Source organism: Cynocephalus volans, chromosome 5, assembly GCF_027409185.1.
Source record: "Cynocephalus volans isolate mCynVol1 chromosome 5, mCynVol1.pri, whole genome shotgun sequence".
NCBI lineage: Eukaryota > Metazoa > Chordata > Mammalia > Dermoptera > Cynocephalidae > Cynocephalus > Cynocephalus volans.
The window spans coordinates 92,260,619-92,275,189 of record NC_084464.1 but is presented as its reverse complement, the minus strand read 5'-3'; the positions used below and the strand labels follow the sequence as shown (position 1 = coordinate 92,275,189).

Genomic DNA, 14,571 nt, shown 5'->3' with positions numbered 1-14,571 from the left:
AAATGTAGAAATGGTCAATGTCTATTGAGATTAGCACTGATAAAAATGTAATGCAAGCCACATATGTAATTTAAAATTTTCTATAGCTATATGGAAAGGAAACTGGAAAATTATTTTAAGTAATATATTTTATTTAATCAATATATCCGAAATATTCTAGTTTCAACATGGAATCAATATAAAAATATTGAGATATTTTACAGTCTTTTAATATCAAATTTTTGAACTCTTGTGTGTGTATGACACTTATAGCATGTCTCAGTTCAGACTAGTTGGTGGCTACCTTATAGGACGGTACAGGTGAGTTTTATAAATTTCAGGTATGGATGATACAACCTAAAAAGAGATTATGAAGTGAGAACTGTTTTCCTGCCACAACTTGGAGAAACTCAAACATTTAGAAGCCAGATAACGTAGGTCGAGAGGTCACAAAGGAGACCATGACTGGAGGGACGCCAGTAGAGTACAGCACCCTCCGACAGCAAGGATCCAGGAAGGCACTGATGAACAGGAGAGAGAGCCTGAAAAATGTCCATTGTCTCTAGTCACATGGTGCTTATTGGGAGCCTTTAAAACAGCTCTTTCTAAGAAGTAGTGTGGATGGAACCAGATCACAACAGGTTCGAGGACCAAGCAGGAGGTTATGAAATAAAAGTGATAAATATAAATAACTTTTCCAGATTTATTTAAAATGACACAAAGGAGAAAAGGAAATAGAACTGGAAGAAAAGGGGCAGGAAGTATGAAAAGATGCAAGAGATTTGGTCACATTTAATAGTAATAGACTAGAGATAGAAGGAAGGAGAGCCTGATGATACAATAGAAAGAAGGGATAATTCACAACGTAGGGTTTCTGAGAAGGTGGGAAGAGATGAGAGGAGAAGCGTGAAGCCAGTGGGGTTTTGTGGGAAAATAAAGAGGATGGGTTCAGATGCGGGGAGGTTGGTAGGTTGAGTGGCAGGAAGTTGAGAGTCTCCGTCCGATGACAGAGGGCAGTTACCTGCTGAGATGAAGAAGGGCCAGGTGAGGAGAGGACTATGGTAGGAGAGCAGGTGGACCAAAGAACTGTGACAGGGTTACTCAGGACTGTGGAGGACACGGCGGAGGCTGAATGTAGCTGCTACCAACGAGTGGGTGTTTTCCTATTGCATTTTCTGACTGGCGATGGTGGACATATGGGAAAGCCACTGATATTAAAATATGGTTTTTCCTATTCTGACTAACTTACTGTGCTCTCAGTTTCAAGGGGTCATATTTTAAACATGACTTTCTTTAATTTTGACCTATAATTATGTCCTCAGTAAACAATAATAATGTCTCCTACTTTTCATGTTTTTAAAAAATTTTATATTTTGTTGTTTTACATTTTATTTTATTGTTTTGTACTCAATGCATAATTTTGTACAATAACATTTATAGCAGATATTTTTGCTTTGCTGATCTTAACAGAGACTCCTCTAGTATTTCATGCTGAAGAGTGATGTTCTCTGATGACTTAACAATGTTCAGAAAGTCTTCAGCTTCTAGTTTTCTGTTCTTTAAAAAAATAAGAATGGATTGTATCAAAATCTCTTTCAGCATGTGTCTATTATCAATCCCATAGTGTTTTTTCTTATTGAATCTATTTAATAGATATGTGAATTCTGGGGATAAATATTGTTTGGTTGATTTTTTTTTTTTTTTTTTGTCTTTTTTGTGACCGGCACTCAGCCAGTGAGTGCACCGGCCAGTCCTATATAGGATCCGAACCAGCGGTGGGAGCGTCGCCGCGCTCCCAGCGCTGCACTCTCCCGAGTGCGCCACGGGCTCGGCCCTGTTTGGTTGATTTTTAACATAGTCATGAATTTAGTTTGCTAGCAACTTGTTTCTGGTTTCTGGATATATCAAAAAGAGATTGGCTTTTCTTTTTGTTTGATTATCAGAGCTATGTTGGCTTTATAAAATAAATTACGTAGCTATCTATACCTTTCTGTTCTATGGAGCAATTTATGCAGCATTAGCTGTTCCTTGAACATTTGAAAAAGCTCCATCTGGTTTCAGAGCCAGTGCTGCTTTTACACCTTCTCAGTGTTGTCTGTGGTTGCCAGTCTATTTGATTTTGACTTGTTCTTGTGTCAATTTTAGTAACTTACATTTTAAAAGGCAAGCTTATACATTATTGGAATTTTCTAATATTAACATTGAGTGTTGTCTTATAATTTTAAAATTTGTGTCTGATTATAATTTTATAATTATACTTTTTATAATGTGTTGTCTTATAATTTTAAAATTAGTGTCTGCTATTGCACCCTCCATATCATTCCTACTTGTATCTGTTTGCTCTTTGACTTGTTGCTCTTTTTCTCTTGGTCAAGTCTGCCAGAGCTCTGCCAACTTTACTCTGCTTCCTTTGTTGCTTATCTGTTTGATTATTAAAAACACACCTTATTCACTTCAGTTCTTTCTCTTTCTCAGTATTTTTCTCTGAAGTGTTGAGCTGAATGATTTATTTATTTTCAATCTGTTTTCTTAATTGAAACAATTGTTTCAATTTTTGTTGTTTAAAACATATTCTGTATCTATTTTTGTTTTGTTTTGATCAAATAGTTTTAGAGGTGTCATTTTGGGGAAGATATCTATGTGTTGTTATAAAATGTTTTAAGTTTTCATTTTTTCTTAAACTTTTGTTATTAATTTATTGTTTTTAATACACAGTAGATAGGTAATGTATCTAGTTTAATTTCTTTTTAAAATTTTTTCTTTTAATTTTCTTTTTTCTTTCTATTGAGGTTTTTGGCACAGAACACATGACAATTTTTGTAAAATTTGTGTAATATTTGAGAAGAAATTTATAGAGCAAAAATTTGCTTTTAGCTTAATAGTTCAACAATTGGTTTCTGTCCATTTTTCTTTGAATATTTAACAGTTTTTAGAATTTACAATGGCGCTATGTTATATAGGGCTTACAGATTCATATATGTAATCTCGTTATTATGGATTTTATCTCTTATCAACATAAAAAGATCCTTTTTTACTTGTTTGATGCTTTTGTCTTGAATTCTTTTGTATTATTTTTTTTGATTCCTGCTTATTCGTTTGCCCCAACTGTATATGCACAGCCTGGTTTTTTCCCTTTTTGTCTTTACAGTACATTATTTCTGACCTTTCATTATTATTTTCTTTTAAGTATATATTTTACCAGCAGATAAAAATAATTACTTTTCCACCTCCTTAACCCAAGAAGAGGGCCTTTGTTATTTTTAAATAGTACATTTTAAACTAATTAATTTTTGTTCTAACTGATATGATTGGTCTTTTTTAGACTTTTCTGCTCATATATCACAAAGATTGTGTCTTCCAATATGCAATTACAAATTCCAATTCATTAATTTTTTTCTGGTTTTAATAGTATACTTATTTCAGAAGCATAGTCTGCCTTCAGGTTTTACAGGAGTCTCTTCCACTGGTTCTGCAATATTTTTTGAACTATTTTTTTTCCTCCTCAACCTCCATCAGAGGGCTCCACGCAGACCTGGACTCTGACAACAGCACATTGTTTCCTTGCCTCCAGCTCTGCTAACTGTCTATGTGGGTGTTCTTGGATCTAGAGCTGGTGGTCAACTTGCCATTCCCAGTTCTAGCTTCATCTTCAGACTCTGGCAGGTGTTCATTGCACATAGTGTTGACAGACTGAGATAAGATTCTCTTCTTACCTCCTGACTATTTTTTTGCACCCGAGAAGCCTATGTCTCTTGCTGCTAGTCCTCTCCCTGTTCTTTTCTCATTTTGTTCTTGATTCAGCATTTGATGAGTTTGAACCACACTTAGTAGGGTGTCATGCATCATACACACCAACTCCTACTTTCTAACCTGTTCTTTTCTAGGGTTTGAAGTACTGATAATTTGGTTTGGACAGCAGTATTTTGACCTCAAAAAGAGTGGACTGCTTAGTATGTATGTTAGTTGGTATAGATTCTAATTCTGAGCCAGAGGCAATTAGTTGGAAGGGGACAATAGATATTTTTGCTTTCTTTCTGAGTATCAAATTTACTCTGTTCCAAGCAACATGATACGATACGCATTGAACACTAATTGTTTTGTTCAACTTAGATCCACCAGGCTTATATTGGTGTATTCTCTTGTTATTTGCAATAGATTATATGTCAGTTTTAGTTTTTAGTATTAATATAATTTTTTTGTCTTTTGCTTCTAGATATTTTTATCACAGGTGAAGAAGTGCCATTGTAAGCCAGAAGTCATGAGCAACGTTTAAAAGAAAAAAAAAGGATGGTCATGTTAATAATAGCTATTTATTGAGCATATGTTACTTAGTGGTAAACGTCATTGCTGTTTGGGGACCAGTGGACACATTTTTGTCTGATTCTCATCTAAGCAATTGATTTGTCTTCTTTTATGCACATTTCTTACCGGTAAACATCATTGTTTCTTACTGGTAAACATCACTGCTCTTTGGGGACCAGTGGACATATTTTTGTCTGATTCCCATCTTAAGCAATTGCTTTGTCTTTTATGCACATTGAATTGATATGTCATCAAGCTTTCCTTTTTTCCCATGTTAGAAAGCCAAGAGCCTACCCATAGCAAGTTTATCAGACTGACAGCGTGCCATTTTAGATTAATCTCAGTAGTGATTCGATTTTGTGCCATTATTTTTATTTATTACATATTTCTAGTTGAAGTTATTTCAACTTTATTAAACTCACCTTAAATACTTTTTGTAACAAGGTGGAATAATAATAAACAAGTTCATGTTCTTACATCTGTATCAAAAAAGAATATTGAATCTGAAAGACATAAAATTGCACTTTTATATTTATTAAGTTACCTTGTGATCTAAGAAGCTCTGAAAGTTCCATTGCTTAAACTTTTGCTTTTAGCTGATTTTTACACATTTCCTTAGTGCTAAATGTCCCAGATGGCAATCCTTGGCAGAGACAATACTAGGCATTGTAAACTGTTTGTCCCCAGAGAGCTTCACCTTCCCTTTTTCCTCTCTCTCCTCACTTGGGGCATCAATGGCAAAATAGAATACACATGGGTGGAGATGGGCCAGACAGCCACGCCCAGCTCCAGCTCTGGCCCTTGCTAGCCCCTCAGGGCTGGGCCAGCTCCTGAGTCTGGCTGAGCCTCACTTCCTTCACCTCTAGTAGAAAGTGATGAAACATAGACACCAGAGAGACTGTGATGTTTGATGAATTTGAATACATAAAATAATTCTGTAGCATTCTGGAAACATACTAGGTTCTTAATAAAAAGGTAGACATTGTCACTATTTGTGCATGCTTTGTTCCCTTTGATGCCTGCGTGAGAGGTGGGGGGTGAAGTTTGGGGTGGGGTGGGGTTCTCCTGTGTTGTTCCTTGCAGCTTTCCATTTAGACCTGTGTTTCCTATCCTCTGGATCCTACACTCTGACCTCCTCCCCTCTTCAAAATACTCATATTTTCCCACATTCCTTTAGGGCTGGACTTCCTGCTACATTCACAGACAATCTATTAAATACTAGTATGTTACCACCTAAGGTAACATTTTCATTTAACAGGAATTTCTGGTGAACATGTCTTGGACAAAGAAATATATAACTATATTTGGAATTTTAGATCAATAGGGCATTTTTTTGGGCTAGACAGCACCTTTCAAATGACAATATTGTTAGGCACTTTGTAAATTCAATATTGTGAACCAGGGGACACTTTTAACCTTTTCTACAACATTCTTAAACCAAGGTTGATAGATAGAGGAAGGAACAGCCTTCCAGGTCCTAGTTAAAAATTTGGAAAATGAATGAATTGTAGCTGTGGACACCCAAATTAAAAATGCCTTTAATGACTGATAACACAGTACATCAAAGATCCAAACCAAATGAAGGATATCAAAGTTTTAGTAATTCAGGCTCAATAATGTAGGATTTGAGATGTGGGCAATCTCGTTTTATAGATGAAATAAGCCTTAAATCAGGCTCATTTGGGCCCAGACCATCTCACAGGAGGTACAGGGAGAAGTTGGTTGCGTGTGAGTGTTCAAGCTGGGACTGATGAGGCAGAAGGAAGTGTGGCAGCATGGGCAGGGCCAAAAGCAGCAACAGTAGCTCCGGACTAACTTGAGCTCCCCACCAGCCCCCAAAATGCAAATGAAGAACAGAAAGATTCTCTGGTCACTCAATCACTGTTGGCCTCAGTGAACCACAGCGAGCACAAAGAGTCTACACACTCCTGTTAAAAGCTTGGATTCATAGTTCTTGGGATGCTCCCAGAAAAATAAATGTACATTTGCTACTTTGAATTCTTGAAAAAAAATCCAGGTGTTTCAGCAGTAATTTACAAAAATACGGTGTTTTGCAAAATTTTCTGGGAAAATTGCACTGTAAGTATAGGTTCTGTTTCACCCATGTAAAAAAGAACCTTACAATATTGTTTATTAGAGAGAAATTCTGTACTTAGTCCAAAATCTAAGAACTTAGATTGAACATAATGGCATAGCCATGTTTGGATTCTTTTTAAAAATTAACAACTACTTTTATACTCTGAATTCTACATAACTTGGAAGTACAATGATATGATATTTAGAGTGAACATATTTTGAAGATATGAAGCTAGAGAAAAAGCCAACTAGCAGACTCGTCTGGAAACACTAGCAGTACCAGGGTCTGAAGTCACAACACACACTATCTGAGGTTCACGAAAACACACATAAAGAAATGGTGCTGTGAAATGAGTTTAAACCTGTCTATAAACCTTTAAATATGTACAAAAGATAAGCTTAAATTTTTTTTTTTGTTCAAAAATGCAACTGGCAATATTGGTGAGTCTAGAAAACAGGGCATTCTTGAACTGCTGGTGGTAAGGATATTGGTACAACCTTTCTAAGGCCACATCAGCATATGGTTCAAAGCCTTAAAAATCTCAGTATCCTTTTACCCATTCATGCATATTCCAGAAATCTACCCTAAGAAAACAATCATAGATGTGCACAAAAATATATTATAAATATAATCAAGTAGCACTATTTATAAGCAAGAAAAATTAGAAACAGCTCCATTAGAGGGCTGCTAAAATTAGAGACAATTCTTTCTCTGGGTAAGATCTTATCTTTTTGACAGATACAAGATGGAAATCGCAGGACATCAGCAGACATAGCCCCTCTTCAAAAGCTTTTACTCCCATAAGACAGTGTCCAGCAATATCCAGTAACATATATTTTATCCTTATTCCCCTGCCCTAGTCTCTAGGTTAGTGTCTGTACTTGCCTGTGTGGTCCTGGGCTGTAGGAAACCTCACCAGGTGATTGAGGTGACCTTGGCAAAGTTGATGGAGGCAGAACTTGTCCTCTGGAAACCTCTGTGCGGTCACTGCAAAGGACAAAAGGAGCATGATCTGGTCCCCCTTACTGAGGACATTGTTTTTCCTGGGACAGAAGTTGTGGGAAAGTCTTTTATATCATTTGGGACATCCAAGAGCAGGTTTTTCCCTCTTATAAAAAATTTAAAGGTAAATAATCAAACAAGCAAGCAAACTTTTTGCAGACATTCTCTTACTTTAAGGCATCTATGGTAGCCTATCTCTGGGAAGAGTTATATGGCCTACGGAAAATCTTATTTAAGAATAATAGATTTATTCTCAATTTGTTCATCCCACATGCTTCTCATAAGGATTATGAGAATTAGGAGGATTAGGTGCATGGCAGTAGAGATTTTCAAAGAAGCCTCCCATAATAAAACTCAGTATTCCACAAGTGATTAATTACATTATGATATGACTATACCATGAAATATTATGCAGCCATTAAAAGTCATGCACTAGAGGAAAATTTCGTTACATAAGGAAGTGCTTGCATATGAAAAACAGGTTACAAGCCAATATGTGCAATGTAATCCTAATCTTGTCCAGAAGAAATTGAGAAAAAACACTGGATATATTTATACTCCAATATTAACATCTCTGGCTGAGGGTCGTAGGGGTGGTGATTTTTACTTTCTCTGGTGTTTTTCTAAGGTTTTTTAAATGTCCATAAATCTTACACTACTTTTGTATTCAAAGAACAAGCGGTTATAAAAATTATTTATTTGTTTATTCAGTAATTATTTATTAAGTACCTATCATGTGCCAGATATTATGCTAAAGCTAGGAACAGAATAGTCAACACAAGACAAAAATTTCTTTATTGTCAGAGCTTATTTCTAGTGGAGTGGGGACACAGAAAACAAATCAATCGATAAATAAAATATATAGTATGTCAGATGGTGATACATGTTTTGGGAAGAAAAGAGAAGGAAAAGAAATCCAGGGAAGGGAGATAGGAGTGCTTTGGGGACTGGATGGGAGTGCACTTTTTTTTTTTTTTTTTTAAATTTTATTTTGTCGATGTACATTGTGGCTGATTATTGCTCCCCATCACCAAAACCTCCCTCCCTTCTCCCTCCCCCCTCCCCCCCAACAATGTCCTTTCTGTTTGCTTGTCCGTATGTATCGACTTCAAGTAATTGTGGTTGTTGTACCTTCTTCCCCCCCCCCCCCGGTTTTGTGTGTGTGAGTGTGTGTGTGTGTGTGTGTGTGTGTGTGTGTGTGTGAATTTATATATTAATTTTTAGCTCCCACCAATAAGTGAGAACATGTGGTATTTCTCTTTCTGTGCCTGACTTGTTTCACTTAATATAATTCTCTCAAGGTCCATCCATGTTGTTGCAAATGGCAGTATTTCATTCGTTTTTATAGCTGAGTAGTATTCCATTGTGTAGATGGACCACATTTTCCGTATCCACTCATCTGATGATGGACATTTGGGCTGGTTCCAACTCTTGGCTATTGTAAAGAGTGCTGCGATGAACATTGGGGAACAGGTATACCTTCGACTTGATGATTTCCATTCCTCTGGGTATATTCCCAGCAGTGGGATAGCTGGGTCGTATGGTAGATCTATCTGCAATTGTTTGAGGAACCTCCATACCATTTTCCATAGAGGCTGCACCATTTTGCAGTCCCACCAACAATGTATGAGAGTTCCTTTTTCTCCGCAACCTCGCCAGCATTTATCGTTCAGAGTCTTTTGGATTTTAGCCATCCTAACTGGGGTTAGATGGTATCTCAATGTGGTTTTGATTTGCATTTCCCGGATGCTGAGTGATGTTGAGCATTTTTTCATATGTCTGTTGGCCATTTGTATATCTTCCTTAGAGAAATGCCTACTTAGCTCTTTTGCCCATTTTTTAATTGGGTTGCTTGTTTTCTTCTTGTAAAGTTGTTTGAGTTCCTTATATATTCTGGATATTAATCCTTTGTCAGATGTATATTTTGCAAATATTTTCTCCCACTCTGTTGGTTGTCTTTTAACTCTGTTAATTGTTTCTTTTGCTGTGCAGAAGCTTTTTAGTTTGATATAATCCCATTTGTTTATTTTTCCTTTGGTTGCCCGTGCTTTTGGGGTCATATTCATGAAGTCTGTGCCCAGTCCTATTTCCTGAAGTGTTTCTCCTATGCTGTCTTGGCACTTAGGTGCCCCATCTAAGTTGCTTCCCGGGGGCACCTGAGATGCTGCCTTTTCTGTGATTGTATGATGAGTTACTCTGTGCCTAATAATAATTATTTCTTAGTCACCTTGACAGCAGCAAAAATTTGAAATGCAAATGCACTTTCTTGAAATTTGCACTTACTCAGCATAGGCCTCTCCTTATTTAAAAGTGCACTCCCATGTTAAAGAAAACAGGAGAGGCCTATGCTGAGTAAGTGCAAATTTCAAGAAAGTGCATTTGCATTTCAAATTTTTGCTGGTGTCAAGGTGACTAAGAAATAATTATTATTAGGCACCGAGTAACTCATCATACAATCACAGAAAAGGCAGCATCTCAGGTGCCCCCGGGAAGCAACTTAGATGGGGCACCTAAGTGCCAAGACATCTGGCAGCACCAGCGGACACCCTGAAATGGATGTGGATAGTGCAGTTGTGACTATATAAAGTCTCATTGTAAGTAGAATCTTTGCACAAGGATCTGTGATAAAAGCAGAAGTTTGCACATTAGCATATATCCCTTAATAAGGAGACAGATAGATAGAACCACATAGTCATCACTCACAGTTCCTGCTCTTCCTGGAAAAGCGTAAAGCACTCTCCTTTTCTCCTCCCAGCCTGGGCACCCCCAGCCAGGCATCGGCGTATGTGCGCGTGGATGCCCGAGTCTGAGTGGAGCTGTGTCAGTCTGAAAGGCAGTGGACTGGTCCCCACCGAAGTGGAGTGGTGACCAGTTGACATCAACAGGAAGGTTGCGTAGAACCGGACGGTTTCCCCTGCTCTCCTGATAGAGACTTTCGTGCCATGCAATGTTATCATTTGTTTAGAAGCAGTCCCGGGGACGCGCGGGGACGACGCCGGCGCCGCCTCCTGCTGCTGCGACCACCCCCCCCCCCCCCCCGTCCGCACCCGCGTCCGCGCCCGCTCCTCCTCCCCGGGGCCTCGCCGTGGGCCTCACAGTGTCCGCGCTCTTCTCGCGGATCTTCGGAAAGAAGCAGATGAGGATCCTTACGGTCGGCTTGGATGCGGCTGGCAAGACCACAGTCCGGCACAAACTGAAGTTGGGGGAGATCGTCACCACCATCCCCACCGTAGGCTTCAGCGTGCAAACAGTGGAATGTAAGGACACCTGTTTCACAGTCTGGGATGTGGGAGGCCAGGACAAGATTCGGCCTCTGTGTCGGCATTACTTCCAGAACACTCGGGGCGTCATCTTCGTCCTGGACAGCAGTGACCGGGAGCGAGTCCAGGAGTCTGCTGATGAACTCCAAAAGACGCTGCAGGAGGAGGAGCTGCGGAATGCGGTGCTGCTGGTGCTTGCCAACAAGCAAGACATGCCCAACGCCATGCCCGTGAGCGAACTGGCTGACAAGCTGGGGCTACAGCACTTGCGTAGCCGCAGTGGCACGTCCAGGCCACCTGTGCCACCCAAGGCGCAGGCCTGTATGATGGGCTGGATTGGCTGTCCCATGAGCTGTCCAAGTGCTAACCAGCCAGGGGCAGGCCCCTGCTGCCCAGAAGCTCCCGCGTTCACCCCCGGGATGACCAGACTCCCGGACTCCTCAGGCAGTGCCCTTCCCTCCCGCTTCCCCTCCCCCACGACACAGGCCTCTGCTCCTGCTCCTGCTCCTGCCTGCGTGTTCTCTGCGGTTGGAGCCTGGCGCCTGCCCTCGGGCGCAGAGGGGTCCACCCTCCTGCCTGCTGGGACCTGTATGGGCTTCCTGGCCAAGGCCCTCTTCTAGAGGAGGAGCAGGGATCTGAGTTTACTTTTGTTTTTTCTGTTTTGGGTGTACCCTTGGGACCAGGTTGGGGGGAAGATGAGGGCTTCGGGTGGTGCTATGATGTGGCACTGGATATTGGGTAATAAATTTGCTGTGATTTGTAAAAAAAAAAAAAAAAAAAAGTAGTCCTGAATTCCCAGAATAACGGGCACTTCTACATTTAAACAAAAACACAAAGTGCATTTTGAACCCAAATATAAATTATTTTGTGCTAATGTATGGAACTGGCTACTTAGAAATTGACCTGAGAAAAATAACTTACTTGGCTTGAAGAATTTTGATAAATAATTTAGAATTGTCTGTCCCATCTATAACTGCTATGAGTTTTTTAAAAATTGTGTTTAAGTCTTTGTGCACTTACTATTTCTAACCCAGATAGGGCATGCCTGGAGTAAAATATGCTCTCAGGAAGTGATGGCTCTGAATGACGATGACGATGATGACGATGATGACTGGGGGATATTAACAAACGAATTCTTGCTGAAGCATAGCACTCAGCAATGTTCTGTCTCTCCCAGAGGCATTTGCGTTTAAAAGGATAATTATGAAGCGAAGACACGCAGAACTGGAAAGATAAATGCTGTGTAGTGTAATCTGAGGTCCTGACATTTTAAGACGAGGACAGGGCTGGTCTTAGAGCCCTCAAAACTTGCCACGTGGTCATCTACAATCTGATTGTATATAAACCCAGCACAGATCTCAGAATTGGTGTCAACCACTATAATAACCTAGTTCTTCATCCCCAAGAATATAAACCTCTGGAAACAACCTCTCCCCTGACTCTCACAGGTTAAGAAGATTCACCCCTCTCTGGGGAAGGTGGCACAGAAAGGTAACTCTCCTCTGCCGATCCAGGCACTTCCTCACTTCCACCTACAGACCAGGAAGGGGAGGATAGGGATACAGATAATTAAATCTGATGCCTTTTAAAGGACATCAAGACTATTAAATCCAAGTCTCTGGATTGCATATTCCAGTGGCTTTTACAACATATTAAGGATGAAAGAGAAATGGATTCAGCACCAGTCCACATTAATTATCTGTGGCCCTTTGGCTTCCTGCACAGTGTCAGGAGTTCTGAGATCCTCCAACTAACTATATTCTGCTGAATATAAAAAGAAATATATAGCAAGTGGGATAATAACATTTGTCAGTTTCATTTACAGCTCGTTTAGCTTGGCTGAATTAATGAGTACCTGTTAGGCAGACTTGCAAGGATCCCTTTACACGTTCTTAAACAATACCATACAATTAAATATTGCTCTGATAGAATCATAAATAGCAGAAGCAGAAAAAAAATTCTCAAATTACTCAGATTGGCATTTTTTTAGAGTGGCTACTTTTTCTGGTTGAAAACATTCCTGGTATGGGGCAAAAACTGTCATTTATAGGATGCCCCTTACATGCACATCATTGCACTGAGCACACATGACTCCTCCTCTCTAAGGCATGTGGGTACTCTCCCTTCGCGCACTAATCTCTCACACCTCCTATTTGCTGTCATTGTTTGTAGCTTTTGGCCTTATTTTACCCCTCCTTTGGATTACAAGCTTTGGTCAGCAGGCAGTGTGCACTTTACAGCTTCATATTCCCTATAGTACTTGGCTCAGTATTTCACACATGATAAGGTGTTCAATAAACAGTTTTGAATTAATAAACACCAAGAAAAAAAGAAAACAAAAAACATTGCTCCTCCTAAAAGCTTATAATAGCTAATAATGATAAGCAAACAGTTTTTCTCAAAGCACTTTATATGCGCCTGACACTGTCATTCCCCATATTAATAGGAAAAAACTGAACCTTACAGAAGTTAACATTAGCCTAACATTATACAGGCAGACCCTGGATTTAATCACAAGTCTGACTGTAAATCCTGTGATCTTAACTTTTATATCATACATTCCTGTAATTTTTTATGGTTGTTGACATTTTAGCTTGAATATTTTATCATTATTGCTATGATATCCTCTATGCCAGAATTAATTGTTAAAATCCCTGAATGCTCTGGAGCCAAAGATCAAAGGCATACATGGAAGTAGTCTAGAAGAATGCAGTACCGGCCTTGAGTTCTGTACTCTTGTGGCTTGAAGAATGTTGGCATCATTATAGATCGTGAAGACAGATGTAGATGGAGTGAGATAGTGACCTTGTTCTTTTTTCCTGGATACTGTGGTACTTAGTAAAAGGAGAGGATTTTGTGGTGCAAGAAAATTTTGTGGATCAAGAAAGTATCCCACAGCTCTGAGCAACTGGAGATAGTAATATATTGTTTAATAGAGAAATTTTTGAGGGATCATTGCATTTCAACTTTACTATTACACATGTTTATTGAGTATCTATGGAGGTTCAGAAGTATGCATAGGCACTTAGAATGTAAGATTGAGTAGAATGCTGGTCCTGACCTCAAGTGTTTACAGGCTAGCAGGGGAGCCAACTGGGTAAAATATTATAATGAAATTTGTTAAATATTATAATAGAGGCTCATAGAAGTGCTATAGAAGCAAGTGTAGAAACAATTCTGCCTAATGGTCAAGAAAAAATATTTACATTGTCAGTGAAGAACAGGTCTTCACCAGATGCTGGTGCTGGGGCTGAGGTGGGGCTGATGGAGGGCTTGGTTCTGGGGTCTAGATATAGATAAAGCAAAGGATCTGAGGACGTTCCATAAGGAGGTAGAAGGTGAATGTACAGGACACAGGTTAATGGACGTCAGAAGGATGTCCTGGCAGGTATGGTGAGCACAACAAGAAGTCTTGTGGGGCAGGGGGTAAAAATTAGGTGGGCAGTTGGCTTCAGGACCCTAGCATAACAAATGGGGGCCCAAATACAAGTACCAGGGTTCAGGGACAAGGCTCGGGATCTAAGACCTTTGAGGGAGTTGGGCTGGCTCTTCAGGTGTCATGGAACTTTGTCAGGGGCCCTTGGTAGGTAAAGCTAAGCCTTAAGTTTGTCATAGGAAGAAGAGCAGAGCAAGAAAAATCTTAAAGCTGACTCCCACCATGAACCTCAGTACTGCTGCTGAGGGGCTTCCTTCTTTCTTTCTTTATTTTAAATTAAATTAATTAATTAATTATTATTATTTTTTTACATTCTAAGATGTTGTTGCAGAGCAGTTGGGGAGGAAGGGGAGGGGGAAAGGGGAGGATGACAGAGTAGGAGGAGAAGGGAGGAGCGAGGGGGAGCACTGTCAAGGCCTGTGGCACTCCCCTCATTCTGGCAGGGTTGCCCAGGGGGCTTCTGGTGGCAGCTCAGTCTTGGCTGGGCTGGATGTGGACTTCTGGGGTGGGGCATG

At 39.8% G+C, this 14,571-nt stretch overlaps 1 pseudogene; it reads left to right on the top strand.

Annotated features, from left to right (window-relative positions):
* Positions 1-10,144: 10,144 nt before the first annotated feature.
* LOC134379101 (ADP-ribosylation factor 5-like) lies at positions 10,145-10,987 on the top strand (annotated as a pseudogene).
* Positions 10,988-14,571: the final 3,584 nt, after the last annotated feature.